Raw genomic sequence first — 17,673 nt, 5'->3', positions numbered from 1 at the left:
ACCAAAACAAAAACTTCCCAATACAAAAGAGATAACTTAATACACTAACACAAAACCCAAACAACTCTGATCACAGACAAAATACAACAGGTTCTGTAACTCTACAGCAAGTCAAAAAAAGTCTTAATAAAATAAAACCCAAACAACTCTGTAAACACAGACAAAACACAACAAAAGTCCCAGAAGGCAAAACCTCAGCAAAACCCACAAACAGTCCAAAAGTGGCAAACTGTGTTACACTCAAACACAGCTGCCCTGAATGAGGCTGATGATGTCCCTTAAATAGGAGAGTGGCAGAGGAGGTAGCCAATGAGCCTTGATCCTGAAAAGTCCTCCACCAATCCTAAAGCGCCAAGGGGTAGAGGCTGAGATGCAGAAGGCTGGCCAATCCCGGTCTTGTGCGGCTGTCCTCCACATTCCAGCAGGCTTGGGCTGTAACACTCCCCCCCCTTAAAATGGAAACCTTAAAAATCACAGTTTCCGTAAACACAATCAGGAAGTACACAAAACAAATCAGACACGAGACAAGGTATCGGCAAGTATGTTGGCTGCACCCTTTTTGTGTAGGATTTTAAGGTTGAATTCCTGTAAAACGAGAGCCCACCGCATCAGTCGCTGGTTATGGTTGTACATGAGAGCGAGAAATACTAGCGGATTATGATCAGTGAACACCTGAGTGGGAGCAGGGCTGGATCCAATGTATACCTCAAAGTGATGGAGGGCCAAGAGCAGAGACAGGGTTTCCTTTTCAATGGTGGAATAATTAAGTTGGTGCCGGTTAAACTTGCGAGAAAAATAGCAAACAGGGTGGTCAGTTCCGTCACTACTAGTCTGCAGAAGGACGGCACCCGCTCCTACAGCACTGGCATCTACATCAAGCTTAAAGGGTTTAGTCAGATCAGGTGCAGCAAGGACAGGAGCATGCACCAACAATGACTTCACACTGTCAAAAGCATGTTGACAGGCTTGGGTCCACTCAAATTTCACTTTCGGGCTCAATAAGGATGTCAAAGGGTGTGCCACTGTAGCAAAGTTACGGCAGAAGTTGCGGTAATAACCTGTCATTCCGAGGAAACGCCTTAAAGCTTTCCTGGTATCCGGGACAGGGAAAGAGCTAACCGCAGCAATCTTTGCCTCTACTAGACGCACTTTACCTTGTCCCACCTGCCTGCCAAGATACGTCACAGTCGCTTTGCCAAATTCACATTTGGCTAAGTTTAAGGTAAGTGACGCGCTCACAAGACGAGAAAACACTTTACGGAGCACAGCTACATGTTCTTCCCAGGTAGGGGAGTATACAACCAAGTCGTCCAGATAGGCATTGCAATTTGGGATGTCAGACAAGACCTTATTCACCAAGCGCTGAAAGGTGGCTGGTGCATTGCACATTCCAAAGGCCATTACTGTGTATTGCAGGAATCTATCTGGTGTGACAAAAGCTGATATTTCAGATGCTCGGGCAGTGAGGGGGACCTGCCAATATCCTTTCATAAGGTCCAGCTTACTGACAAAACGAGCAGCACCAAGGGTATCAACACATTCCTCAATCCGCGGTAAAGGATATGTGTCGGTAACAGTTACAGCATTCACCTTCCGATAATCAGTAATAAACCTGGGGGATCCATCAGGTTTCGTCTCAACAAGGCATGGTGAACTCCAAGGGCTAGAACTATGTTTGGCAAAGCCATGTTGAAGCATATAGTCAGTTTCACTACTCATCTGGGCTCTTTTGGTTGGATTTGCTCTATAGGGATGTTGTTTGATAGGTGTTGCATTACCAACATCAATGTCATGTTCAATAACAGTGGTACATCACTGAACAGCTGAGAATGTTCATGCACCAGAGACATAATGTCTGTATGTTGCTTTTCTGTCAAATGTTGCAGAGAAAAGGGCAGAGACTTTAACATCTCTGAGTTTGACGATCGCGGAGTCAATCTGGACACAACCCGAGTGGATATACTCTCATCCGGGGAACCTTGAGGGGAGTCTGCTATGATGAGAGCGGAACTATGAGTAGCCATTGGTGTTGAAACTGATGGAGACGCAACAGGATCACGTGTCACATAGCGCTTTAGCATGTTAATATGGCACACGCGTGTTTTGCGCTTTCTGTCAGGGGTAGAAAGGACATAATCAGTGTCACTTAACTTGTTTTGGACAATGTAAGGACCAGAGAAACGAGCACTTAAGGTCGAGCCAGGCATAGGCAATAAAGCTAGAACTTTATCCCCAAGTTGAAAACCACGTAAAACAGCGGATTTATCATGATGATGTTTCATCACTTTCTGAGACGTCCGTAAAGTCTCAGCAGCAAAGGCACGTGAATGATGTAAACGCTCACGAAAGGAGGAGACGAAGTCCAATACATTACTTTCTGGTGATGTGTGGGATTCTAGTAACTTCTCCTTGAGGACCTGGAGGGGTCCCCGAAGCGTATGGCCAAAAATAAGTTCCGCAGGACTAAAACCCAACGATTCCTGGGGAGCTTCGCGAACTGCAAACAGCACAAAGGGGATGCCTTCATCCCAGTTTCTCTCTTTCTCTAAACAATATTTACGTAGCATTGACTTTACTGTCTGGTGCCATCTCTCCAATGCGCCCTGACTTTCAGGATGGTAGGCGCTAGAGGTCACATGCTGAACATGTAGTTCACGTAGTACTTGTTTAAATATTGTTGACATGAAATTAGATCCTTGATCTGTCTGGATTACACGGGGAAGACCAAATGTGGAGAAGAATTTTGTCATTGCTTTAATTATGGTGCGCGCAGTAATCCGGCGTAAGGGGATGGCTTCTGGGTACCGAGTTGATGCACACATTAAAGTGAGCAAAAACATACTTCCCGATGTAGTACGAGGGAGTGGACCCACACAGTCTATAATGAGACGCTCAAATGGCTCACCCACAACAGGGATTGGATGAAGCGGGGCACGGGGAATGGGTTTGTTTGGTTTCCCAGCAATCTGGCAGGTATGACAACTACGACAATAGTTAGTCACATCAGACTTAAGACCAGGCCAGTAAAAATGCTTTAGTATGAGCTGGTAGGTTTTGGTAATGCCTAAATGACCCGACCATGCGCCATCATGAGCCAAATGCAGCACCTGGTGTCGGAAAAGCAATGGCACCACAATCTGGGTTACTACATTCCAATCAGCATTTGGTAGCACCACAGGGCACCAACGTCGCATCAGAATGTCATTCTCAATGTAAAAACCAATAGTATCTGCACTTGCTTTCTTGGCACTCACCACCTCAAAATACTTTTGCAAAGTAGGATCCTTCCTCTGCTCGGCACCCAGCCGTGCACGTGAAACCGGAAGTGTGAGGTCAACAGGGGGTTGCAGAGCTTTCTGAACTTTTACGTCAGACACTGTTTCATTCTCCGCAGTACCCTCCTGTGTAACTCCACCTGAAAGTAGTGACATGAGAGAACTGTCAGACAAATCAATTTCAACATTTTCTGTTTTCTTTTTATGCTTTTGAGCACGAGTGAGCACACATGTCGTGGATATTTTGCTTTCAATACCAGACTTTACTGGGACGTCAAGAACCTCAAGGGCAGGAACTACTCTGCCACCTGCAATGTCATTGCCTAGGAGGAGAGAAACACAGTCAATGGGCAAAGCTGAACATACAGCCATTGGAAAACTTCCAGTCACCAAATCAGTTTTCAGATGCACCAAATGTACTGGTCTGGGTGCATATCCCATTTCCACACCTCGGAGAATGATACTGTACCCAGCATATGATGCATCAGAAAAAGGTAATGTGTTAGCCAATATAATAGTTTGGGATGCACCTGTATCACGCAGAACACATACCTGTTTTTCCTCAGATGGGTTGTTAGCCAGCGAAACTGCTCCGGTAATTACAAAGGGCTGAAAACATGGGTCAAGGGTGCAGTCAACTGAGTTCATCATACCTAATCCTGATTTTAACAAACCAACACCTTTAGGTTTTGATGGAGAGTTGTGAGTTTTATGCTTCAAAGCCAGACAGTTGGAGATGAGGTGTCCAGTTTTGTGGCAATAAAAACATTCCCTCACCTCTTTTCTCTGTCTTCAGTACAACAGGAACCGTTTCATGAACAGATTCAGCTTTTGGTACGGTTGAATGAAAAACTGTTTTATGTGTCAGTGTATACTCATCTGCCAACACCGCAGCAGAAGACAACTCATGCACTTTCTGTTCATTTAGGTGAACCACAAGACGTTCAGGAAGACAATTTTTGAACTCTTCTAACAATATCAACTCTCTTAGAGTTTCAAAGTTTGTGATGCCACATGAAGAACACCATCTGTCAAACAGATTGCCTTTTTCCCTGGCAAACTCCACATAGGTCTGAGCGGGGCTTTCCTTAAATGTTCTGAACTTTTGCCGATAGGCTTCTGGTACAAGCTCATAAGCTTTCAGAACCGAAGCTTTCACAATGTCGTAATTTAAACTGTCTGTAAGAGGAAGTGCTGCTACTACCTCTTGAGCTTTTCCGTGCAATTTACATTGGATGAGAAGGGACCAAACATCCTGAGGCCACTGCAGTGCATGTGCAATGCGTTCAAAGGCCGCAAAATAACAGTCCACTTCAGATTCTCGGAATTCCGGAACCAATGCAATAAACCTGGTTATGTCCAAAGGACTGGTAGGCTGTACTGAGGCTGCAGACCCAGTAGGTCTAGCAGAGGGTGGTGAGAGCCCAAGCCTTGCTTGGGAGTCCAGCTCTAACTGGCATAGTCTCACAGCTTTCTCAGCTTCAATTTCCAGCTTTTTAATCTCAAGCTGCATTTGTCTCTGCTGAGCTTTCTCCTGGGCTTCCAGCTGTAAACGGGCTAGCTGAACTCTTAGACGTGCCTCAACTCGTGAGCCGTCAGAGCTGCTGCCAGAGAGGGGATCAAAGCGGGGAAGAGTGGCAGGAGTCACCGGCTGGCCATCTCCATCTCTTTTTTTCCACCTCCGGTTCCTCAGAACCCAGTGGAGCAGCAAGCTCGGCTTGATCACACACCGCCGCAGTGGAGGGAACCAACCTCACAGGCGACACAGCCTTTGTTTCAGGAGTTCCAACGTCAGTCACCACCAGAAACTGCAACTCCACCAAGCGTTTCACCACCAAAGCCTTAAGATCCTTCTTAACCAGTTGCTTAGAACACGGAATATCAAAGTGACCTGCTATAAGGAACAAATCATCCTTGCGGCACAAGTCCAACTGATCCAGGGAGGGATCCCGAAGGAAATGCTCCAAATCAAACCGAACCATGCCTCGTCTTCTCATACAATGCAAGTACACACACCAGGGAAAAATTAAACCAATTAACTACAAAATCACTGGGAAAAGTAAGTTATCCCGGACGAGCCCCCACTATGTTACGACCCCAGTGGTGTCTAGGGGAAAAAGGGGGTTGCAACACAAAAGAGTGGCAACTAAAATTTCACCAATAAGATTTATTTACAACTAGGTGAATTTACCAAAACAAAAACTTCCCAATACAAAAGAGATAACTTAATACACTAACACAAAACCCAAACAACTCTGATCACAGACAAAATACAACAGGTTCTGTAACTCTACAGCAAGTCAAAAAAAGTCTTAATAAAATAAAACCCAAACAACTCTGTAAACACAGACAAAACACAACAAAAGTCCCAGAAGGCAAAACCTCAGAAAAACCCACAAACAGTCCAAAAGTGGCAAACTGTGTTACACTCAAACACAGCTGCCCTGAATGAGGCTGATGATGTCCCTTAAATAGGAGAGTGGCAGAGGAGGTAGCCAATGAGCCTTGATCCTGAAAAGTCCTCCACCAATCCTAAAGCGCCAAGGGGTAGAGGCTGAGATGCAGAAGGCTGGCCAATCCCGGTCTTGTGCGGCTGTCCTCCACATTCCAGCAGGCTTGGGCTGTAACAACAATCATTTAAAATTCAGCAGTTTTAAATGATTATGAGCCATCTGTTGTTGTGTGAATAAAGAAAATACAAAAAAAAAATAAATCATAAAATAAATGTTAAATTATGGTTTAATCCATGCAGATGATTATCAACTGTATTGTGACTCATTTCAGTTACTTCTGAATTGTCTGCAGGACGTCAAGAGCTGGATGGCAATTAAATTACTCTAGCTGAATGACAAAAGCAGAGGTAATCATTTTTGGACCGCTTGAATCTAGAACTGCAATTTCTCCTCAATTAGCTCATCCCACTCCATACTTCTAAGGTTCTTTTTATTGCTTTTAAGGTATTAAATGGGCAAGCACCGCTGTACATTTCTGAGCCCATTCAGTTTTCACTCAGTTTCCCAGGACCCTCCGCTCCTCAGACACAAGGCTTTCGCATATTCCACGGGCGTGGTTAAAAAGGAGAGGGGACAGGGCTTTTGCTGTGGCTGCCAATTTACATCAGATGCGCCCCTACCATTTCAGCTTTTAAATCCTGGCTAAAAACTCACCTCCACTCCCTGGCCTTCCCCACATATTAAATACATGCCTGTCGGTAGGATTCATTTCAATATGTTTTTGTATTTTTAATTGGTTTTGTTCTTTTTCTTTTCTTTTGATGGTACTTTTAACTCTGTAAATCACTTTTCTCAGTATATACTGTGTTTAAATGTGCTATGTAAAGAAAACTTTCTAACTTACTTACTATGCTCAAACCAAAGCCCCTATGTATTTCTGTGGACTGCTTATTGACACTGTAATTGCTGTTCCGTGTCATATATTTGGTTGCACTTATTAAAAATTTTTTTAAAAATGTGACAAAGCTACATGATGATCTCAAGAACATGTGCAGCTGACTGTGTGTGTTTGCATATGTGTCCTGCCTCTCTGCTCCCAGCTGTTAAGAGGTCAGTGTTGATCAGTGACTGTTCAGACCTTTCAGAGACACTGACACACCAGCAGCACAATGATGATGTCACTGACTCTACTGCTGACCACCCTGGGGCTCCTTGTTCAGGGTGAGACTCTCTTGTGGAAATTTTGCTTCAGGATGCAACCAGGTTCACCACAATGATGTTCTGCTGTGATGGAGAAACACTGAAACATGCAGCTTTGACCTTCATCATTCTGTTGTCCATGTTAAAGAAATGATCCTTTTCTGTTCGGTTGCGATCATCTTTTTCCAAGTTAAATGTGTCTCATTAACTTTTCAGGTCCTTTTTATGTTTTCCAGGTTCATCAGGAGAAATCATCGTGACTCAGACTCCTGGATCTCAGTCTGTTGTTCCAGGGCAGACTGTCTCCATTAAATGTAAAACCAGTACCAGTGTTAGCGGCTTGCTTCACTGGTACCTTCAGAAATCTGGAGAAGCTCCTAAACTCCTGATTTATCTAGCTACATATCGACAGTCTGGAGTTCCAAGTCGTTTTAGTGGAAGTGGATCTGGGACTGACTTCACTCTGACCATCAGTGGAGTTCAGGCTGAAGATGCAGGAGATTATTACTGTCAGCAGGGTGGCAGCACACCGTTCACACAGTGATACACCGTCGTACAAAAACCTTCCTTCTTCAAAGAGAAACTGATCTTATGCAACTGCTGCACTGAAGCTAAAACAACAGTTTCAGTAATTTTCTGTTCTACTAAGGCCAAATAGGGTCACTGGGGGCTGGAGCCTGTCTCAGCAATTTGTAGGTGAGGGGCAGTGAACACCCTGGACAGATTGCAGTCCATTGCAGGGACAACACAAAGGAATAAACAACCATTTACGTTCACATTCATTTCTAGGGAGAGTTTAGGGTGATTAATGTAACACATGTTTTTAGTTGGTGGGAGTAAGCTGGAGTAGACCAGACACAACCCACGCACACAGAGGGAGAAAATGCAAACTCATCACATGAACAGCAGCTTTTCTAACCTCCCCCCAGCCGAGACTTGAGCCAATAATCTGGCTGTAAGGCCACAGTGTAAACCACTACACTGCCGTGGAGCCCAGATCAGTTTTAATCATCTTTCTTTTGTTCTTTTTTAATTAATAAAAGTATGAGATCAATATGATTTCATGGATTTAGATGAAACAGTTTCTTCTTATCAGACATTATTTACAGTATTTACCAATTACATGTGAGATACCCCGTGTGGCTGCATCATATAAACTCATTCATCATACTATCGTGATGCAAACGTTACATTATATCAAGCTCAGTTTGTTACTACATTGATCACAGTGGACAAGAAAATGATAATATTTAACTTTTATATAAGGAATAATAAAAATGTTATTTGATCTTTTGTCACTAGAAAATATTTAAAATAATGTTGAACAACAGAAAAAGCACATTTATTTAAAGAGTTGATGATGAAAAATGACACATGGAAACAGAACTGACCTGATATAAATGTCTTTATTGTGCAGAAATACAAATTAATCAATGTCACAAAAAATGAAAAATATCACTGAGAGAAACACAGGAAATTAAAAAGTGGAAGACAGAATGTCAAAGAGCAAAAACATTGTAAAACCAGTAAGAGGATCCCTGGAAACCAGATCAGTACTGGGAACACTGGTCTCTCCTCAGTGTCTCTGACAGTGCAGTCTGGGAGCCCTGGGAGGCCTGACAGGTCACAGAGACCACCTTGCTCCACTGGTCTGCAGAGAGCCTCAGGGTGCTGCTCCAGCTGTAATGGCCGTCCTTCTGCATCACTGCAGGACTCTTATTCTCCTCATAGCTGCTGCTGCTGCTGCCGTCCACCTTCCAGGACAGACTCCAGTCTGAGGGGAAGCCCTTGTTGGCTAGACATGTGAGTGTGGCCTTCGCTTGCTGCAGCTCCTCTGTGGAGGGGGGCAACACTGTCAGGGTGGGGACGATTCGACCCACTGAAAGAGGAGACAGAGAGACAAAATGAAACAAGTTCAACAAACAGAAAAGAAACTCCACCTTGCTGCTTTCAACCGTCTTTAATGTTTCATTTTCCTTCTTTGAGTACAGTAACCATGGTAACAGACAAGCATCACCAATCAACCATGGCAACAGACAGGTTTCAGACAGCTAGATGTAAGTTTCAAACAGGAAAATTTTGTTGCAAGATAATATTTTCAAACTTGTGACATCGAGAACAAACAAACAGCGAAGACACATTAAATCAAGAATTTCTCTATTTGATCATATTTAAATTTCTTGTCTCTATAATTACATGTCTCCTAAATAAATTTGAACTTTTATACACATTTTTTGTTAAACACAACATTCTTCCTTTTCATTACATATATATATATATATATATATATATATATATATATATAATTTACATTTTCCCTATGTTTATCTAAAAAGTGAATCAAGTACATAATTTCAGGTTACAAAACATCTGTCAGAGTGCAGGAAATTATTTCTGAAAGATTTAAATCAGATTTGACATGTTCAGATGAGGTTCATTTTAGTATCTCTCAAACTTTTAATTCTTCTTTAGTTTCAGAAATATGTATCTTATCACATTAAAATAACAGGATGATCTGTTAGAATGTAAAAAAATGTCATAAACAAAGTTCAGTCGTAGAAATGAACAACATGTTGATCACAATGAAACCATGAACAGCTAAGCCATGGTTAAAAGATATTTTCTGGACAATTAGTTTTAAGACTTTTCATTGTTAACTTTATATAAAATTGAGATAATTTGTAGAGAAAACAAAATTTTAAGGTACTTACAGTTAACATCCAGTTAACTGGTTCCTCCACCGAACGTGTACCACAGTGATACAAACTGGTTGAGTCGTCGTACAAAAACCTCTGACTGTAGAGAGACACGGCTCTCTGACTTTGAACACAACAAATTCAACACAAATACTTTCACACTGTAAAAACTAAAGTATACTGAAGATAATATTAGTTTTATAGTGGCATAACTTAAAAAATAATTGAATTTTGTGTGTCTTATTTTCTTAAAAACAACATCCTAATTAAAAAATTCTGGCTGGACAATGTCAGGAAATTGAAATAGTTGGTTAATGAAGTTAAAAAAAATAAAAACATTTGCAATAGCAAAAAATCCACCACAACAGAGAAATGATTTTTCAATTAATCAACATTTTGATTATGTGACTGGTTTATTGAATGTCAACATCTATATAAAGTCATTGGTTTATTAATCATTGCATTCCTCATAGAGATCCAAGTCTTTCCTGGAGTCAATCAGAAGATTTCCATAGAGAAGCACTTTGCATCAGCAGCACCATGCTCCAGTGCTCTGGGAGAGTTTATAGTCCTGAGAGATGAAGACTGGATGACTGACAGCTGTCCTTCATGACAACAGAAGACACAGAAATCCTCCTGATGAAAAACATGACTTTGACCTGCGTCCTCATCTGGACTCTCCTCTGCTTCACTCAGGGTGAGGAAAATCATTTTTCTGTCATGTGAGAATCATTTGGAGTGCAGCTGAGTTTCACCTCACCATCTCATGTCCAGTGTTTCTTCTCTCTCATCAGGGTCTGTTGGACAAAATGTTGTTGTGACTCAACCAGCAGCCAAATCAGTGCAGCTCCATCAAACTGTCACTATTGACTGTAAAGTCAGTCCAACAGTGCGTCAATACTCTGGTTCACAGTACTTCCTGGCCTGGTACCATCAGAAAACTGGAGAAGCTCCTAAACTTCTGATCTACAGAACATCAGACAGATTCTCAGGAATCTCATCCAGATTCAGTGGAAGTGGAGCAGGGAATGGAGTTGACTTCACTCTGACCATCAGTGGAGTTCAGGATGAAGATGCAGGAGTTTATTACTGTCAGAGTTATCACTGGTTAAATAGTCATGTGTTCACACAGTGAAAAAGCATCGTACAAAAACCTCTGTCACTCAGACTGAACAGAAACTGAACTGAAAGTAGTAGCTAAAGCTGCTGCAGAGCAGGAAACAGTTCAGTAAACACTATGTACACACTGCAGATCTTCTATGTTAATATCTGTTCTCAAAATGACAAAAAATGGTAACTCAGTACCTCATCTGTCTGTAACAGAAAGTAATAAGCTGTTAAAACATGAAGAAGTCTGTAACCGCTTAAGCAATGAAGAGGATTTATCTCTGTCGCTAAAGATTAATGGCATAAGTTAACTATCATATACAGGGTTTGAGCTGATCATAGATCAAATGCCTGTGATTCATGTCCACAAACCACAATTTAATCATCTAAAAGTCACTGATTTTGTCTGATCTATAATGCTTTTAAAACCAGGATTTCAGTCACCACAGTTCATCTGCCTCAATATGATTAGATGTGCAGTTTATATTCAGAGTGATCTCTTTATCAAAGGACACTTCATTTATAGATTAGTGAAGACATATTGACATCAGTCCATTGAAGATGGATTACAAGGGACAGAAAATGGACACATTGATGAGTTGTCATTTCCTGGAGTAAAAACAGAAGACAGGACTGAAGATTCAGAGGTAAAAAGCAAAACTGTGATCTGAATCATTTATGTTGTGGTGCCAAAATAAATGGATAAAAAACAACTTTAAAAAGAAAAATCTCTTACTTGAACAAGTTAAAAATAAAGGACAGTCTTTAGGTTGGAGCTCTGTGTGAAGCAGAGATGTCTACCAACAGCTCTTATTATAATAAATGTTCAAACTACAAACCTAGGCTGGATGTTTTTAATAAAGACTTTCTCAGAACTGTGGAGAGTAAAATAGTGGATATTAAACAACAGTAATCATGTCTGTGTTGTTAAATGTCTCTCATGAGCTTCTTTCAGTCCTTTTCAGCTTTAAACTTCCTTAAAACAAGAATTTATTTAGTTTTGATTTAAGTAAATTGTGAACCACTTTTGTTGAGCCACATGGAAGAAAAATCCTTGTTTCAGGTTTTATTAGACAGTTTGCTGCCTGTCTGAGTTAGTTTGTAGATGACTGAGCTGGGAGGGGACTGTGGAGGGTTTGGATTCAGTGTGTTTTGTGTAGAATCCTTCAGCTATTTAGTCTGTTCAAGTAAACTGCATTTGATTTCTGTTTATCTGTAAAATATATCTGTTCATAGAGATTGTAAGAACTGTTGCATGTTTGGATTTTATTGTCAGACATTTTATATAATATTAAAAAACAGAAATAAATATTGATGTTAAAATATTCATAGTTACAAATAAATGTTAAAAATGACAAAAACCAGAGCTGAGAAAAATGTCTTTATTGTGTAGAAATACAGAAATAACTAACATCACTACAAACTTAATAATATCACTGAGAGAAAAACAGAAAATGAGAAATGAAAGAAATTATCAGCAAATAGAGACACTATAAGACCAGTAAGAAAATGAGTTAATCAGGTCAGTACTGGGAACACTGGTCTCTTCTCAGTGTCTCTGACAGTGGAGTCTGGGAGCCCTGGGAGGCCTGACAGGTCACAGAGACCACCTTGCTCCACTGGTCTGCAGAGAGCCTCAGGGTGCTGCTCCAGCTGTAATGGCCGTCCTTCTGCATCACTGCAGGACTCTTATTCTCCTCATAGCTGATGCTGCTGCTGCCGTCCACCTTCCAGGACAGACTCCAGTCTGAGGGGAAGCCCTTGTTGGCCAGACATGTGAGTGTGACCTTCGCTTGCTGCAGCTCCTCTGTGGAGGGGGGCAACACTGTCAGGGTGGGACGAGCATCACCTAGGAGACACCAATCAGATTAGAAGACAGGAACCACACAGCTGTCAATCAAGCAGCAGACAGTTGGACATCTTTACTGTTAGAGAGATGATTTCCCCCCTCAAGATGTTTCACTAACAGTGTTTCTGCTTCATCTCTCGCACATTGTTTCACTTCCCTTTTAGAAACCTTTCATGCATGTCGGGACACAGAATCCTCACATGACCTGAAATACATCAAACTACTGAACATGTTTCACACAAAGACACTGACAGCACTTAAAATGTCCAAAAAAAAAAAAAGACCAAACAATTAAAGTTGAACGAATATTCATGAAAAATTAAACATTTAATAAAAAATGTATTTTGCTCTGATCTTAAAACTTTTGCATACTACTGAAATCCTGGAACAAACATAGCTGCTGTTATACTTTGCAGGAAAGCAGCAACTGTAAAGTTATAAATCTGACTAGACAATAAAACATTTTACAATTACATAATTACAGTTTTATACTGCTTGAACTATTTTATATTACTTTTTGTTTAAACATCACATATTTGACAGAATTATATATGATATTCAGAAAGACGGTTTGGAATAAGTTTCCCTCAACATTCAGATGTCATAAAGAATACATATAAAAAAGCTAATTGTGGTTCTGTTTAGAGTTATTAAACATATTTACTGGAAAATGTGAAGAAAACGTTTGTCAAATTTATTTGTTGAAAATTAATTTCAAACAAGAGAAACTAACATCAATAAATGAACAAGAAAGTGTTTCTAGTCATCCTGATAAAAAGTGAAATTTTAAAAGACTACAGTTTTGTCCCTTATTTATGCAAGTTTCATGAGATTGATAAACTTACTTCCAAACTCCAGTCTGGTTCCTCCACCAAAAGTCCACCACAGTGATACAAACTGGTTGAGTCGTCGTACAAAAACCTCTGACTGCAGAGAGACACGGCTCTCTGACTTTAAACAAACCTTCCCCTGAAAGAACTTAAACTCCAAGCCTTTGGATATCTAAATATGTTATGTTCTTATTGTATATGTTCAACTAATTGTGAATATTTCATTTTTTTATTCAAATTGGAAACATTAAGCAGCCTTAGTTGCTCTGATAAAAACTAATATAGAAAATTTTAATGTGAGATCAATTTAGTAAGTCCTAGGTTTGAAGATAAAATGATAGAAATTCTGTACATACCAAAATTCTGAAAGAAATCTTGATTATTCAACTTACTTCCAAACTCCAGTCTGGTTCCTCCACCGAACGTGTACCACAGTGATACAAACTGGTTGAGTTGTCGTACAAAAACCTCTGACTGCAGAGAGACACGACTCTCTGACTTTGAACACAACAAGTTCAACACAAACAGTCTTCTTCATTGAACTAAAACATACTGAAGAATAAATGTGTCTTAATTAGAATATAAAAATGAAAATGAAGAAATTTAGTATTTATTTTAAAACACATTTTTAATTAGAAAATAATTTGTTGAAATGAATAATTAAAAAACACAATCTTTTATTTTTGTATGTTTGTATTTATAGAAAAATGCATCAACCACATGTGTGATGTTTGATGTTTTATCTGACCTAATAATCAAATAATATACATGAAGAAAAGAAGTGAAAACAAAAGGGGAAAATATAAAAACAAGACTGAAAATGTTCCGGTTCAAGCATTAATTTATTCCACCTACAATATTTAAATCAATCTTTTAGTCAGCTTCCTTTTTACAGTTTTTGGTATTTTGAGGGTGACAGCAGTGGTGTATTGGTCATTCAAGAAATGGGTATACTCAATTTTTTGCCCTTGCAAAAAAGAGTAGCAGCAGGCATATGGCTGTTAGACATATAAACATCTTTATTATGTCTATGTTCAGGCTAAAATTAATGCAGCTGCTGGCTAACTGCACCATTGTGGATTTGGTAACATGAGCTGAGCTGCTGGTAGATGCACATGCATGAGAATGTTTGTAATTGTAAAAGCAGCCTCACAGATGCTTCAGAAGTGGGTATACTCAATGCTGACTGAAAATGTATACTCAATATACCCGCGTATACCCTGGACTACATCACTGCGTGACAGTAAGGGGGTGAATCTTTCATTTACACATTATCTTTTTCAGATTTGTATTTGTAGCCCTGTCATGTAAGAGATCACACAATGGCTTGACCAGTTGATGGGAGAAATGTTTCTTATAGATGGATACAGGTATTGTGGTCACCTGCAACCCCGTGTCCAGCAAATAGGGAAATGCTTGACCAGATATGCGCACTTGGCCAGTGCACCGGGACCCGATTAAACCCCTTGGTATGTTTTCATTTCTAGTGGATGTAGGCTGTAATTGGCTCATACATGTTACTAGTATCTGTTTGGCGGGACATTTCTTTTCTTGGCCACCAGTGAGAGATTTGAGGTATTATCACAGTTTGATTTAATGTGACCATCTTCCCCACAGTTGTAACAATAACCAGGCTTAGAACCAGCTGGCGAACTCTTGTGGAAAGAACAGGGAATTGGTTTACTGGATTTTGCACCATCACTGAGTCTCTTACCATGTGTGGCTTTAGCTGATGAAGACTGTTGTTGATGGGACTGGACAGTTAGCTGTTCCAGCTGCTTTTGGATGTTAGCTAGCTGCTGTGTTAACTGTTGAGTGATGGTTGTCAGCGCATCAACCTTGCTTTCATCTAGAGTGGCAGCAACATAATGAGCCTGAGCCCCAGCTTTAGCTTCGGAGCTGAGGTGTTGCCTCATACACTGAGCCTTCGCAGCTTCCCTGTCTTCTTCTGTTCGTAGTAATAGCAGCAACTCAGCAAAAGATGGAGGGTGGGACTTATGTTGCTTGAGTTGGAGTTCTGATATCAATGTGTTGTCCCAGCAGCCCCGACAAAACTGATTCAAAAGATGCTGGTCTACTTCAGTCGATTTAGCCCCTCCCCTTTTCACAGCTAAGTTCAGTGCAACTTGCAGGCGCTGTAGATAGGCTGAAGGCTTTTCCCCAGTATCTTGAAACATCTCCATGAATTTGGCATACAATTCATCGCCATCGGGAACCGTTACATTTGCAGAGTCAAGGATCTTGAGATAAGTCAATGGGGAAGTGTCTGACCTGAGATGTCAAACCAAATCTGCTGCTGGGGGGGAAGTAGGCTTTTGAGAATCTTCCTAGAGCGCTGGAGGTCTGAAACAGCAGGATCTTTCAACAAGTCAACCCCAGACCGCTAGGCTTCATAGTCTGATTCCTGTTGAGGCCTCGTAATGCGTCCAGAGAAAGATCGTAGTCGATGAGAGGATATGTTGAAAGCTGGGTCATCACTTTTCACAATATGTTCAACCACATAATGCTGTAGTCCTGGTGGATTGAAATCAGGAAAAGGCATATCAGGTGGTGACTGTTTGGCAGGGTTGAAATTAGGGCCTTGTGCCGACAGTGCTACAGCTGCAGGATCTTGGACTGGACTAGCGGTGGTCATGTTGGAAATGTGTGAAGGAATGGTTACACTTGGACCTGCTGGCTTTTCTTCTCCCTCATCTGCTGGAGTCTTGTTTTTGAAGACAGGCTCCATTTCAGATGTGGACACTGACTGGCCCAGCAGAGAGATTACACCCTTAAGGACTTCAGCATAGTCCTGCTTTGTATCTGAGCCAACTCCTTCATTTCACCCAGATATTTGGCAGTTTTGATCATTCCTTCCAATTCGGTACGCGTAACTGATAATTCTATTATTTTATATGATACATCAGTGGACAAACAGGAATACGTGTACGGCAATAAGTGTCTAAATTCTTCTATCACACTTCCAGACTCAAATTCAACTACAATGGTGTTCTGAAAACAACCAGTTTCAGAATGACTTCAATTTTGGAGGGTTTACCGTAGTTGTTCAAAAATTCCACTACCTCCTCGTTTGTATTGCCGTGTGTCGCGTATTTAATCATAACAGCATTTGGGATTTTTATGCTGTGTTTTTCCAAAATATCCATGATTAAAGTAAATAAATGAACAAAGATTATAGACAAAGGTTAGCAGTTTACTTCAGTTTAATCTTCACTCATCTCCTGGCTAGCTCACCACAATTTATGTAGCACCTGTCATGCTAATCCAGCATGTACTGGTGCTCATAAAACTACGCAGTTCAGAGGCTAGTCAACCAGAAGATCTACGGATCACTAAAGGAGATGAGACTGAGGTTGGGTTTTGAATGCTGGTGTATTATGTACACAGTGGGGAAAAAAAAAATATATATATAAATATATACATATACACAATTGAGCACTCATTAAGGAAAACACATACCATCAGAATAACAGATTCATCCAGTAACCCACAGTGCACAGTTTATCAATAACCCACGTCTGGGTTCGATGACAGATTTCAGCAAGGTCAAAGAAACAAGTAAGGGAATAAAATAATAATGGATATGTATATCAAGTGGACAGGGCAACGGGACATGAGATGGGAAAAATTATGTTTAATGGACCCCGGGGAAGGAAAAAAAAAAAAACGAGCAACAGTGCCAGCCTGGCAGGAGGAATTTTATGCTTCTAGGTTCAGTTCTTCAGGTCTCACCAAAACGCTGGACCTGCTCGGTTTGCTCACCATCCTGGAACCAGACCAGAAGAACAAGGCCACAGTTCCCATAAACTCATGAAAAGTGCACACACAATGAATGCTACTACTAACCATCAACATTTAAGTAATGTTGTTCAATTGTTCAGTATCTTAACACTGAATGAATAAATCCACATATAAACACACATTGTCATTTAGCAGCACTACCATAATCACATTTTGATTGAATAATTTCTTCAAATAAATGAACAACATCAAATGTCAACATCAAGTGCAAGACATACAAAGTACATTTACAACGGCTGACAAAGGCACATTGCATTGTCATCATCATTAAAAATAATTTGGAAAAAGACAGCAGTTTGAAAATCCACAGTGTTTGTTAGCTGACCTGCTAATTGCGTCCATTGATGACAGGACGCGGCTAAGCTAACGTCGATGCTACTTTCAACAATCTACTCACCAAGTTGAGGAAACAACGATCGCGCACCCCGTCGCTGATGTCGGCGCAGTAGCGGGCTCCTATGA

At 40.7% G+C, this 17,673-nt stretch overlaps 2 gene segments (V, D, J or C); one reads left to right on the top strand and one right to left on the bottom strand.

Moving 5' to 3' along the window:
* The first annotated feature begins 6,903 nt into the window (after positions 1-6,903).
* LOC306769902 (Ig kappa chain V-III region MOPC 63-like) lies at positions 6,904-7,472 on the top strand. The segment is given in 2 exons: positions 6,904-6,949; positions 7,165-7,472.
* Positions 7,473-8,478: 1,006 nt separating this feature from the next.
* On the bottom strand, positions 8,479-10,335 carry LOC306770456 (Ig kappa-b4 chain C region-like). The segment is given in 2 exons: positions 10,284-10,335; positions 8,479-8,807 (listed from the first exon to the last, which is right to left on the bottom strand).
* Positions 10,336-17,673: the final 7,338 nt, after the last annotated feature.

The sequence above is a fragment of the Telmatherina bonti genome (genome assembly GCF_933228915.1).
Source record: "Telmatherina bonti genome assembly, chromosome: 19".
NCBI lineage: Eukaryota > Metazoa > Chordata > Actinopteri > Atheriniformes > Telmatherinidae > Telmatherina > Telmatherina bonti.
Note: the sequence above shows the minus strand (reverse complement) of the source record. Positions and strands in the feature narration are given on the sequence as shown.